Below are 13,515 nucleotides of genomic sequence, written 5' to 3' on the forward strand. Positions count from 1 at the left end.
ATAAATAAAGCTGAGTGTTTTTTTGGGGAAAAAAACAACAACAATAGATTAATAAAAATGATACCACAATTAGTTGTTCGTTTTTTTTTCTTTTTTTTTTCCTTTTGGAGGGCAATTGGGGTTAAGTAACTTGCCCAAGGTTACACGGCTAGTTTTTCTTATGTGGGTGTTAAGTGTCCGAGACTGGAATAGAACTCAGGTCCTTCTGACTCCGGGCCCGGTGCTTTACTCACTGCACCACCTAGCTGCCCTAGTTGGGTTTTTTAGAAAAGAGAAAACTCAAGTTACCAAAAATTAGGAAGGATAAAGAAGAGATGAAGAGGATTAAAAAGAAAGCATTTTAATCGTTGGGCAATACATATTAATAAATTAGAGAACCTAAGTGAAATGGGTGGTTATTTATAAAACTACATGTATAAAAGGCTAACCTAAGAAGAAATAGAAAATTTGAAAATAATCAATTTTGGAAAAAGTAATAGAAAAATTCATTAAAACTCCTTCCTTGTTTCTCTTTCCCCCTTTTCACTTCCCTCTCTCCACCCATGCAAATAAGGCCCCTGGGAAGACATTGCCAAAAACTCTTGAATTGGAGGGCCCTTCAGAAGTAACTAGACCAATCATCACCTGAAACATTATATTTTATACCCTTTCACAATGTATCTAACAAATGATCATTCAACCTCTGCTTGGTGTCCTCTAGTGATAGAGAACTTATTATCTCAACAAGGCAGCACACTCCATAACTGGACATTATTTTTCCTCAAGCTACTGCCAAAATCTGTCTCTCTATAGCTTCCACCCACTGGGCCTAGTTCTGCTTGCATGGGATAATTTTTTCCCCCTAAAAAACAAATAATCCCTATGTTATACAAATTGTTTCTAAACATAGGAAAAGATGGAATGCTGCCTGATTTCTTTTAAAAGAAAAATGTGGTCTTGATTCCAAAACTTGACAAAGACAGCACTGAAAAAGAAAATTAGAGGCCAGTTTCTCTTATGAATATAGATGCAGAAATGGTAAATAAAATTATAGCAAATAGAGTACAGGAATACCTCAAAAGACTTATTCATCATGATCAAGTAAAGTTTTGTCCCAGGGATACAAGAATGGTTCAACATGAGAAAAAAACTAACAAAATTAAATAAGAATTATAGCATTTTCAATAAGAAAAAAAATTTAATATATGACTCTATGAATCATAAATCACAACTGTCAGAGTTGGTAGGACCTCAGAGTCTAATGTCTAACCCTACCTGAATAGTACTTTTCTCAACAACATCAAAGACAAGTGGTCATCCAAACTCTGTTTGAAGACCTCCAGTAATAGGGAGGTCACTATCTCACAAGGTAATTCACTCTACTTTTAGATTGCTCCCATCATTAAGCTTTTTCCAAATATTGAGCCCAAATGTGACTCTTCTTCAAGTTCTTTTCATTATTCCTAGCCCTGATCTTTTTTTTTTTGAGGTTTTTAAACTTTAATTTCTTAATTTGTTTGTTTCCTTTTAGTTTACAGGATTCAATTCCACAATTCCTTGAATTTCACATTTTGTCCCCCTCCCTCCCCTCCCCGCCATGGAGGCTTATTATCAAGTATAGGATCTGTAAATACTTTCACATTATACAATGGTCAGGTTATAAGGATGGATTGTACCAGCTGGAATGAAAAATGGTAAAGAGGACATAAAATCAAATAAGAGAACGAAAAAGATCAGGTATTTTGCTTCCACCTGGATATAAATTTAGTTCTTTCTAGTTCTTTCTCTGGATGCACGTTTTTCTCTCCATCATGCGTCTTTTGGGATTGACTTATATCCCTGTATTGTTGAGAAGAGTCCAGTCTATCAAAGTTGGTCATCACTCATACGTTGTGTCTGTAATTGTATACAAATTCCTCCTGGTTCTACTCTTCTCACTCAGCATCAGTTCTTTTAAGCCTCTCCAGGTAAATATGAAGACCGCCTGCTCCCCGTTTCTTATGGCGCAATAGTATTCCATAACATGCATATACCACAACTTGTTCAGCCATTCCCCAATTGATGGGCACCCCCTTAATTTCCAATTCTTTGCCACAACAAAAAGAGCTGCTATAAACATTTTTGTACATATGGGTCTTTCTCCCATTTCTATAATCTCTTTGGGATATAACCCTAGGAGTGGTATTGCTGGATCAAAGGGTATGAAAGTATTTATAGCCCTTTGGGCATAATTCCAGATTGCTCTCCAGAAAGGCTGGATCAGTTCACAACTCCACCAACAATGCATTAGTGTTCCAGTTTGCCCACATCCTCTCCAGCATTTGTCATTTTCCTGTTTTGTCATCTTAGCCAATCTGACTGGTGAGATGTGGTACCTCAGAGTTGTTTTGATTTGCATTTCTCTAATCAATAGTGAATTAGAGCATTTCTTCATGTGCTTATAGATAGCTTTAATTTCTTTCTCCGAAAACTGCCTGTTCATATCCTTTGGCCATTTATCAATTGGGGAATGATTTGTATTCTTATACATTTGACTCAATTCTCTGTATATTTTAGAGATGAGTCCTTTGTCAGTGACATAGGTTGTAAAGATTCTTTCCCAATTTCCCACCTCCCTCTTAATCTTGGTTACATTGGCTTTATTTGTACAGAAACTTTTCAATTTCATGTAGTCAAAATTATCCATTTTACATTTTATAATGTTCTCTAATTCTTGTTTCGTCATAAAGTCATTCCCTCTCCACAAGTCTGATAGGTAAACTATTCCTTGTTTTAGCAGACTGCTTACAGTATCAACCTTTATACCTAGATCATGAACCCATTTAGACTTGATTTTGGTATATGGTGTTAGATAATGGTCTATGTCCAGTTTCTGCCATACTATATTCCAGTTTTCCCAGCAGTTTTTGTCAAACAGTGTGTTATTATCCCAAAAACCAGGGTCTGGGGGTTTATCAAACAATACATTACAGTAGTCGTTGACTTCTGAATCTCGTGTGCCTAATCTATTCCATTCATCCACTTCTCTGTTTCTAAGCTAGTACCAGGTAGTTTTGATGACTGCTGCTTTATAGTACAGATTGAAATCTGGTAAAGCTAGTCCACCTTCCCTAGCATTTTTTTTCATTAATTCCCTTGATATTCTGGACTGTTTATTCTTCCAGATGAATTTTGTTACTATTTTTTCTAACTCTATAAAGTAGTTTTTTGGTAAATTAATTGGTATGGCACTAAATATATAATTTAATTTAGGTAAAATTGTCATTTTTATTATATTAGCTCGACCCAGCCATGAGCAATTGATATTTTTCCAATTAGTTAGATCTGACTTTATTTGTGTGAAAAGTGTTTTGTAGTTATGATCATACAGGTCCTGGGTTTGTTTTGGCAGGTAGATTCCCAAATATTTTATAATGTCTACAGTAACTTTAAATGGGATTTCTCTTTCTACTTCTTGCTGTTGAATTTCATTGGAAATATATAGGAATGCCGAGGATTTATGTGGGTTTATTTTATATCCTGCAACTTTGCCAAATTTATTTATTGTCTCAAGCAGTTTTTTACTTGATTCTCTAGGATTCTCTAAGTATATCATCATATCATCTGCGAAGAGTGATAGCTTGGTCTCTTCTTTGCCTAACTTGATTCCTTTAATTTCTTTTTCTTCTCTAATTGCTACTGCTAACATTTCTAGTACCAGATTGAATAAGAGGGGTGATAGTGGACACCCTTGTTTCACCCCTGATCTTACCAGCTTCTCCCCATTACATATAATACTTGCTGATGGCTTTAAATAGATGCTACCTATTATTTTAAGGAAGGCTCCATTTATTCCTATACTTTCTAATGTTTTTAATAGGAATGGATGTTGTATTTTGTCAAAAGCCTTTTCTGCATCTATTGAGATGATCATGTGGTTTCTGCTAGTTTTATTGTTGATATGCTCAATTATACTGATGGTGTTCCTAATATTAAACCATCCTTGCATTCCTGGAATAAATCCTACCTGATCAAAGTGTATTACTCTTTTTTTTTTTTTAAGCAATTGGGGTTAAGTAACTTGCTCAAGGTTACATGGCCAGTTATTTCTGGGTGTGGTGCTGAGTGTCCGAGCCCGGGACTCGATCTCCAGGTCGTCCCAACACTGGAGCCGGTGCTCTTACTCGCTGAGCCACCTGGCCGCCCCTAAGCAATTGGGGTTAAGTAACTTGCTCAAGGTTACACAGCCAGGTGTTTCTGGGTGGATGCTAAGTGTCCGAGCCCGGGATTCGATCTCCAGGTCTTCTCAACACTGGAGCCGGTGCTCTTACTTGCTGTGCTACCTGGCCGCCCCGAAAGTGTATTATTCTTGAGATAAGTTGCTGTAGTTTTTTGGCTAGTATTTTATTTAGAATTTTTGCATCTATATTCATGAGGGAGATTGGTCTATAATTTTCTTTCTCTGTTTTATCTCTTCCTGATTTAGGTATCAGTACCATATTTGTGTCATAAAAAGAATTTGGTAGGACTCCTTCTTCACTAATTTTCCCAAATAATTTGTAGAGTATTGGAATCAATTGTTCTTTAAATGTTTGATAGAATTCACTAGTGAATCCATCTGGCCCTGGAGATTTTTTCCTAGGGAGGTGACTGATGGCTTGTTCAATTTCTTTTTCTGAGATGGGATTATTTAAGTAATTTACTTCCTCTTCAGTTAATCTGGGCAACTTGTATGTTTCTAAATACTCATCCATTTCCCTAAGATTGTCAAATTTATGTGCATACAATTGGGAAAAATAATTCCTAATTATTGTTTTGATTTCCTCTTCATTGGAGGTAGATTCACCCTTTTCATTTTTGATACTCATAATTTGGTTTTCTTCTTTCTTTTTTTTTTTATCATATTGACTAAGGGTCTATCAATTTTGTTGGTTTTTTCATAAAACCAGCTCTTGGTTTTATTTATTAGTTCAATAGTTTTCTTAATTTCGATTTTATTAATCTCTCCTTTAGTCTTCAGTATTTCTAGTTTAGTATTTAATTGGGGATTTTGAATTTGTTCTTTTTCTAGGTTTTTTAATTGCATGCCCAATTTGTTGAGCTCCCTTTTCTCTAATTTAATCACGTATGCACTCAGGGATATAAAACTTCCCCTAAGAACTGCCTTTAATGCATCCCACAGATTTTGGTATGTTGTCTCATTATTATCATTCTCTCGAATGAAATTACTGATTGTTCTATAATTTCTTGGTTGACCCACTCATTCTTTAGGATTAAATTGTTTAATTTCCAGTTAATTTTTAGTCTGTCTTTCCCTGGCCCTTTATTGCAAATAATTTTTATTGCATCATGATCTGAGAATGATGCATTTAATATTTCTGCCTTACTGCATAGAATTGTGAGGTTTTTATGCCCTAGAACATGGTCAATTTTTGACTATGTGCCATGAACCGCTGAGAAGAAAGTATATTCCTTTTTATCCCCATTCAGTTTTCTCCAGAGATCTATCATACCTATCCTCTCTAAAATCCTGTTCACCTCCTTAACTTCTTTCTTGTTTATTTTGAGGTTGGATTTATCAAGTTCAGATAGGGGGAGATTAAGGTCTCCCACTAGTATAGTTTTGCTATCTATTTCTTCCTCTAATTCCTTTACCTTCACCTCTAGGAATTTGGAAGCTACACCACTTGGTGCATATATGTTAAGTAGTGATATTGCTTCATTCTCGATGGTGCCTTTTAACAGGATATAGTTTCCTTCCTTATCTCTTTTAATTAGGTCAATTTTTTGCATTTGCTTTATCTGAGATAAGGATTGCTACCCCTGCTTTTTTTACTTTAGCTGAGGCATGATATATTTTACTCCAACCTTTTACCTTTACCTTGTGTGTATCCCTCTGTTTCAGATGTGTTTCTTGTAAACAGCATATTGTAGGATTATGATTTTTAATCCATTCTGCTATCCATCTCCGTTTTATAGGAGAGTTCATTCCATTCACATTTACAGTTATGATTGTTATCTGTTTCTTTCCCCTTATCCTATTCCTGCCCCTGTTAATGTTCATATTTTTCCTCCCTTCTCCCTTCCCCCCCTTAATAGTTTTCCTTTTGACCACCGCCTCCCTCAGTGTTCCCTTTTCGGCCCCCCTCCCTTTTCCTCCCCTTTTCCCCTTACTACTTCCCTCTCTACAAACCACTCCCACCCCCCTTTTGTAACACTTTCCCCCTCCTACTACCTGTAGGATATTGTTATACTTAATGAGGTATGCCATTTTTTCTTCGCATGAAGAATGACAGGAACAGATCTCATGCGAAGCTCCCTCTCCCTCCCCTCTTTCCCTCTAAAATGATGTGTGTTCTCCTTGTTTACCTTTCTAAGTCACTGTTGCTTCTCGTAATTGGAGGTTGAATTTTCCATTGAGTTCTGGCTTTTTTATCAAGAAGGTCTGGAACTCTGTTATATCATTGAATGACCATCTCTTTGCCTGGAAGAATATGCTCAGTCTCACTGGGTATGTGATCCTTGGTTGTAATCCAAGCTGTTTTGCTTTCCTGAAAATTGTATTCCACTGCCTCCGATCTTTCAGTGTGGAGGCTGACAAATCCTGTGCAATCCTCACTGTGGACCCTCGATATTTGAATTGTTTCTTTCTGGCCGCTTGAAGTATTTTCTCTTTTATCTGGTAGTTCTGGAGTTTGGCCACAACATTTCGAGGATTTTTCAGTTTGGGATCTCTTACAGCAGGTGTCCGGTGGATTCTGTCGATTTCTATTTTCCTCTCAGGTTCAAGTATCTCAGGGCAGTTTTCCTTAACGAGCTCTTGGAGAATGTTGTCCAGGCTCATTTTTTCATCATAATTTTCTGGTAGGCTTATGATTCTCTCAGATTATCTCTCCTGGATCTGTTTTCCAGGTCAGTTATTTTTTCTTTGAGGTATTTTACCTCTTTTTCTAATTTTTCATTTTTGTTGTTTTGCTTGGCTACTTCTTGGTTCCTCATAGAGTTATTTGTTTCCATTTGTTTAATTCTGGTTTTTAGCAAATCATTTTCCTTGGTTAATTTTTGAAGCTCCTTTTCCATATCATACACTTTTCTTTTTAGAGAGATGTTTTCCTCATTATAATGCTTTTCGAATTCTGCTATTTTTGTTTTGAGAGAATTATTCATTTTTCTCTTCTATCTCTCTCATTTTGCTTTCAAAGTTCCTTTTGATCTCATCTAGGAGAGCCTTCTGTGCTTGGGATCCATTCCCTGTTGAAGTTTCAGCTGTGGGTGTGGAGTCCACATTGTCTCCCTCTGAGGTTGGTTCCTCCCTCTGAGGATAGTAGGACTCTAGAGTCTTTGTCTTTGTAGTCTGCTTTCTACCCATTTTGAGGCAGGGTCCTAACCACGCCCTTCCTCTAGGATCCCAAGCCTTTACTGTAGAGGGTTTTGCCCTGGACAATAGTTACTATATTTTCAGGGTCAGAGGGGGGGTTTGGAGCAAGTGGGGTTCACTCTGTCATCCTCGTCTTTGGAGGTCCTGAAAGGGGCTTTTTAAAAAAGATTTCTGTGCTATGATGTGGTAGCCCCAGGAGTGTTTGCTGTCCAGTATAGGGGCCCCTGTCTTTTCTTCTTACCTTGCTCTTTCCAGTCCCAGACCTTTGGTGATAGGCCTGGTAGTGGACCTTGTGGTTGGTGGGAAGACTTGCCCTCGGAGTTGATCAGGCCCCTTCCTGGCCTGCGCCCACCACTGCGCCTTCCTGGTCTGTGTCCGTGCACTACCGAGTCGCTGCCACGCCTTCCCGCGCAGGCCGCCGCCCCTAGCCCTGATCTTTAAAGTCAATTAAATCAATATCAATAGGTAAGTGGGTATCCTTTAGTAAAATTAAACATTTATTCATATATTTTAAAAAACCCTGAGAAGAGCAAGATTATAGAATTTAGAACTGGAAAGGATCTCATAGATCATCTAGTTCAACTCTCTTATTTAACAGTTGGGGAAACTGAGGAATTCTCCCTTAACATGGTAAGATGCATTCACTCAAAATGAAGAGACAACATCATCTTTCTACACAGGAATAACACTTGAGGTGTTCCTAAGTAGGCCATTTTTAATTTATTTTTGCTTTTTTTTTTTTTTTTGGAGGGGGATTCCTCAGGGCAAATGGGGCTAAGTGACTTGCCTAAGGTTACATGGCTAGTTTTGTGTTGTGTCTGAGGTCACATTTGAACTCAGGTCCTCCTGACTCCAGGGCCTGTGCTCTATTTTTACTGCTCCACCTAGCTGCCCCATAAGTAGGTGTAATGCGAATGTAAATTTTAAAGATCTTCCCTGCCCCTAGGCTAAAGTGCACCAGAAGCCTGGGGAGGGAGGCTTGTTTTTCAGTAGATACTTCTTGATTGGCCAGTGGGTCAATAAGGTTGTTACATTCTCTGAGCCAGGAGAAGGCTATATAAGCCCTGATGTGTAGCTTTGTTTTGGGACTCACTTTGAGAAGTGTTCTGTGATTTGATCTGAATTCTGGGAAGCCGTTGTTGAGAGAGTCCCCCGGCTTTGAAAAACCCAGAATGTGGAAACCCAGATGTTGACTGGGTATGGATGTAATGGTTGGACAGTTTGGAAATCTGTCTACTTGATGTTTCTGTCTTGATAATTATGCCTGTATACTTTGAGGTTCAGGGTGCTGACCTTTTCTCCTGAACAAGGTAAACGATATATGTCTGACTGATTAAAGTAAGCTTGTTAACCCATTTTGAGTTGCTTTCCTTTAACAAAGCAGATCCAAGAACCTGTGTGAGCAGGCACCCTGGGGACACTGGGGTGCTTGCTGCAACAGTAGGCCATTTTTCCTAGCTGATGTATGTGTTAGTCTATTCCACAATGGCCACACTCAGCTTCCCAGCAACCTTCTAAGCCAATGTATACCTTCCTTGCCACCACTGCCCTAGTGGTGCTGACTTCCCCATTAGAATGTGAATTCCTCAAAAGTGGTACTTTCTTTGCTTTTGTCTTCAGCCTTAGTCCAGTGCTTGGCACATAGCAAACTTAATGTATGCTTTTTTATTCATTTGTTGATTGATGGATGGGTTGATTGATTCTTTCATTCCTTTCTATTCTCCTGAGTATTAGAGATGCCATTAATTGCAATTATTTTAAAAATAAGAATTATAGTTATCCCTTCTATATCGCGACTTTCCCCATGGTGGTTTTGATATATCATAGGTAGGCATAAGAAATTAAATGGGATTTTTTTTGTAGTTTTGCACAAGCTGCAGACAATATGCAAAGGCCAGCAAATGACTCAGACAAAGTTTAGGAACTCAGAAATGCATAAAATATATGCATAGTATTGTATAATATTGAAGAAGCTGCAGACAATATGCAAAGGCCAGCAAATAACACAGACAAAATTTAGGAACACAGAAATGCATAAAATATATGCATAGTATTGTATAATATTGCAGAAGCTGCAGATAATATGCAAAGGTCAGCAAATGACACAAAGTTTAAGAACTCAGACATGCATAAAATATATCCATAGTATTATATAATATTAACATATTTTATCTTTTAATACCATAATAATTCAGACTTCTCTGGTATGAAGGGAGGACCAAAACATTTTATGTGGATTTTCTAGATGGTGGGAGGAGAGTGCAGTGCATCAACCCCCGGGTCGTGGAAGGGATAACTGTATTTTGTTCTTCTATGGCTCATTTCTTTTTATAACCCCCATCCTTTTCATCACCCAGGAATTGAACTCTCCTTTGTAACAAAAAAAGGAATTAAACAAAAACAGAGATTGTGACTTTGTCCAATAATGTATGAAATATTCTATTGCTTTTGTCCCTTGCCCCTGTGGAGAGAAGATCTGTATTCTTCTTTATCCGTTCTATGGGACTGATTGGTTATTAAAATTACTCAGAGTTTAGCTTTATTTTAGCATTCTTTTCATTTAATTTGTAACCACAATTACACATTCCTGAAGTCAAAATATACACACATACATATATAGGTGATATGTATATGTTTGTGTATATATTATATATTTGCATATATAATATATATACATATATCTATCTTTTGGTTTGCCTCTCTTTGCTTCAGTTCATACAAATATTCCCATGTTTTGTCAACCTTAATGTCATTGAATTTGGCTTAGGGAGGGAATGACATACACACTAAATAGGATATCTCTCCCTACAGGAGAGCAGGGAGGAAGGAGATAAGAGGGGGGATGAAGGAGGGGAGGGCAGGTTGTGGGGAAGTGTAGTTAGGAGCACACATTTTTGAAAAGGGATAGGGTCAAAGTAGAGAATAGAACAAGTAGGGGGACAGGATAGGATGGAGGGAAATATAGTCAGTCTTTCACAACATATCCACTATGGAAATGTTTTGCATAGCTACACACAGTACAACCTATATTGAATTGCTTATCTTCCCAGTAAGGGTGGGTGACGAGGGAGGAAGGGAAAAAATCTGGAATTCAAAGTTTTAAAATCAAATGTTAAAAATATGGTTATTATTATTTTTATTTTTACATGCAACTGGGAAATAAGATATACAGGCACTGGGGGATGAAGATCCATCTTGCCCTACCAGAAAATCGGAAGGGGGATGGGGGAGGATATAGGAGAGAGCAGATTGGGGGAGAGGGTATACAGTGACATAGCTCTTTTGGGTAGGGGGTAGGGGAAGGACAGGGAGAAAATTTGTAACTCAAAATCTTGTGGAGGTGAATGATGTAAACTAAAAATAAACATAAAATTTAATTTAAAAAAGAAAATAAAGGGCAGACAATAAAAAAACAAAAACCTCCAAATATTCCCATGTTTCTCTGAAATATTTGTCATTTCTTACTAGTAACTGCACTAGAAAATATTCAAATATTCAAACAAATTTTTAAATATAAAAATATTCAATTCTGCAGGCTACATGATGTAATACCTAGAAAAGTCAAAGATATGATTCAACAGAAAAATTCATATTCCTACATACATGTGGATATACCACACAACTTCATCTATTGGTTCCAGGGAAGTAAACTGTTAAGCAAAGCAACATGTTACAAGTAAAGGGAGTTTAAGTGACTTTCCTTGATCAGTTCAATCCAATGACTGATACAGAACAGTAAGTCTTTGGTATTTTGAAAGTCACTTTGTTTTTTAACTATATGAACATACACATTTTATGAGGGGAAAAGACCTATGTTTAAGTCTCAGTTACTGAGTCTTCCCCTCATATGATCCCAAAAGATGGGATCTTTTTGGAAAAGCAACCCCTTTGTGGTAGTCTGTGAAAGGGAGCTGACAAACTCTATGTGTGTGTGTGTGGGTGTGCGTGTACTGGCAAGGAGGATTAGTTCCATAGACAGACTTATGAGAGGTAGTGAAGCATTGTGGAAAGTCAACTAGACAGAATTGGGATCAGGAAATGTTGTGTCCAAATCCTATCTATATTCACTAGTTATGTGACTGAGAATATGTTATTTAACCTTTCTATCTGTAAATGGGGATGATGATACATATACATTGTAACTTATTACTTGTGTGTGACATCTGTGCAAGCAGGAACTGCCAAATATATAATGGTAATACCCAGTCCTCATTAGAATGACCAAAGGATCCTGACCAACAATTCTCAAAAGAAGAAATGCCTGAAAAATATTCGTCTTGACTAGTAAGTAAAGAAATACTCATTAAAACAACTGTGGTTCTCACTCTTACTTCCATTAGGCAAAAACAGATTAAAAAAAAGCAAAAGCAGATTCTGGAAGCAAGAGTATTCACTTCTGTTGGTAAAATTGCAGACGAGAGAGCCATATCTTTGATTTGACTAGGGGGCAGTAGAAAGAAAATTGGCTTGCAGATTAGGAAAACTGTTTGTAAATTGGATCTGTCACTGATACACAGAGTAAATTTTGGCGAGTCATTTCATCTTGTCAAACCTTTATTTCCACATGTGGAAGATGGGAGGGTTTGACTAGATGCCTTTTAAAATGCCTTCCAGACATTTTCTGATTCTATCTAAAGAAAACATTAAAAAAAAAACAACACTACTTGTACAGGTATTTATTAGATGGATGTGCCTTCTTTCCACTGAATGAGATCAAAACGGCCTCCAACTTTCAGTAGTTGATCTTCAGGAATTGTCAAAAGAAATGAATCACCAGCCTTTTGGTAATGGGCCCCTCCCTACTCAGCTAGACTTCTTCCTTGGAGGATAGTTGCTGATCCCAGACCAGAACCCTTTCCAGCTTGGGAGAACCTGCCCCAACTTGCTCTCTGCTTATAAAACCCACTCTCTTTGAAAACCCACTGTCACTTCTATACCATGATGAGGCATCAGGGAAGGATGTCAGTACAAATAGCTATGATATATAGAATGCCTAAAAATAGAAACAACCCAACAATCCTGGGGTTGAGATGTGTCTAAGCAAGACTGTTGTACTTTAATGCTTTGGAAATTTTATCGCCATTCTAAGAAAGATAAATATACTAGATCACGAATGAGATCATAGTTTTAGAGCTGGAAGTTATGTAATTCAAGCTCTTCTTTGTACAGATGAGGGAACTAAAGCCTAAAGAGGCTAAGACACTTGCTCAGGGTCACAACGATAGGGTATGAATTAGGTCTGCTGATTCTCGCTGATTTCTAATCCAGTTCAGAATCATATAACTGTAGAGCTAGAAGAAACCTTAGACTGTAGAACTCATAATGTCAAAGTCCTCAAAATATAGAATCACAGGCTCTTGGGGCTGAAAAGGGACCTTAGAGATGTAGGTTCCCCATCCCTACTAGTCCAACTGCCTCATTTTATAGGTGACACCTCAGCTCTATGCTCCTCTGATGAGAAGAAGTGGAGAGAGACAAGGATACTACAAGAGAGGGAAAGAGTCAGAGGACCTGGGTTTGAATCCTGGCACTGTTTCATATTCTCTGTGTGACCTTCAATGAGTCCCTCACACCATCTTTGGGCCACAGATTCCTCATCTGCATGTTAAGGGGGTTAGACTAGGTCATTCTCCAAATGTGCTCTAAGGATCCTTGGGGGGCCCTGAGACTCAGGGGGGTCTCTGTAAAGGTCACAACTGTTTTCATGAGAATATTAAGATGTTTTAATTTAGAATACAGTAAATATCTATAAGCATAACCCACATAAACAAAAGCTCTTTGGAGGGTCTTTAATTATTTTAAGACCATAAGGGAGTTCTGAGACCAAAAAGTTTAAGAATTGTAGGATGTAATGGGAATGTAAATTTTAAAGATCTTCCCTGCCCCTAGGCTAAAAGTGCACCTGGAGCCTGGGGTGGGAGGCTTGTTTTTCAGTAGATACTTCTTGATTGGCCAGTGGGTCCAAAAGGTTGTTACATTCTCTGAGCCCGGAGAAGGGTATATAAACCCTGATTTGAGGCTTTGTTTTGGGGCTCACTTTGAGAAGTGTTCTGTGATTTGTTCTGGATTCTGGGAAGCCGTTGTCCAGAGCCCCCTGGCTTTGAAAAAACCCAGATGTTAATTTGGTATGGATGTAATGGCTGGACAGTTTGGAAAGCTGTCTACTTGATCTGTTTCTG

Source organism: Petaurus breviceps, unplaced genomic scaffold (genome assembly GCF_028583685.1).
Source record: "Petaurus breviceps papuanus isolate PSGF00001 unplaced genomic scaffold, PetGlider_PUasm1.0 138, whole genome shotgun sequence".
NCBI lineage: Eukaryota > Metazoa > Chordata > Mammalia > Diprotodontia > Petauridae > Petaurus > Petaurus breviceps.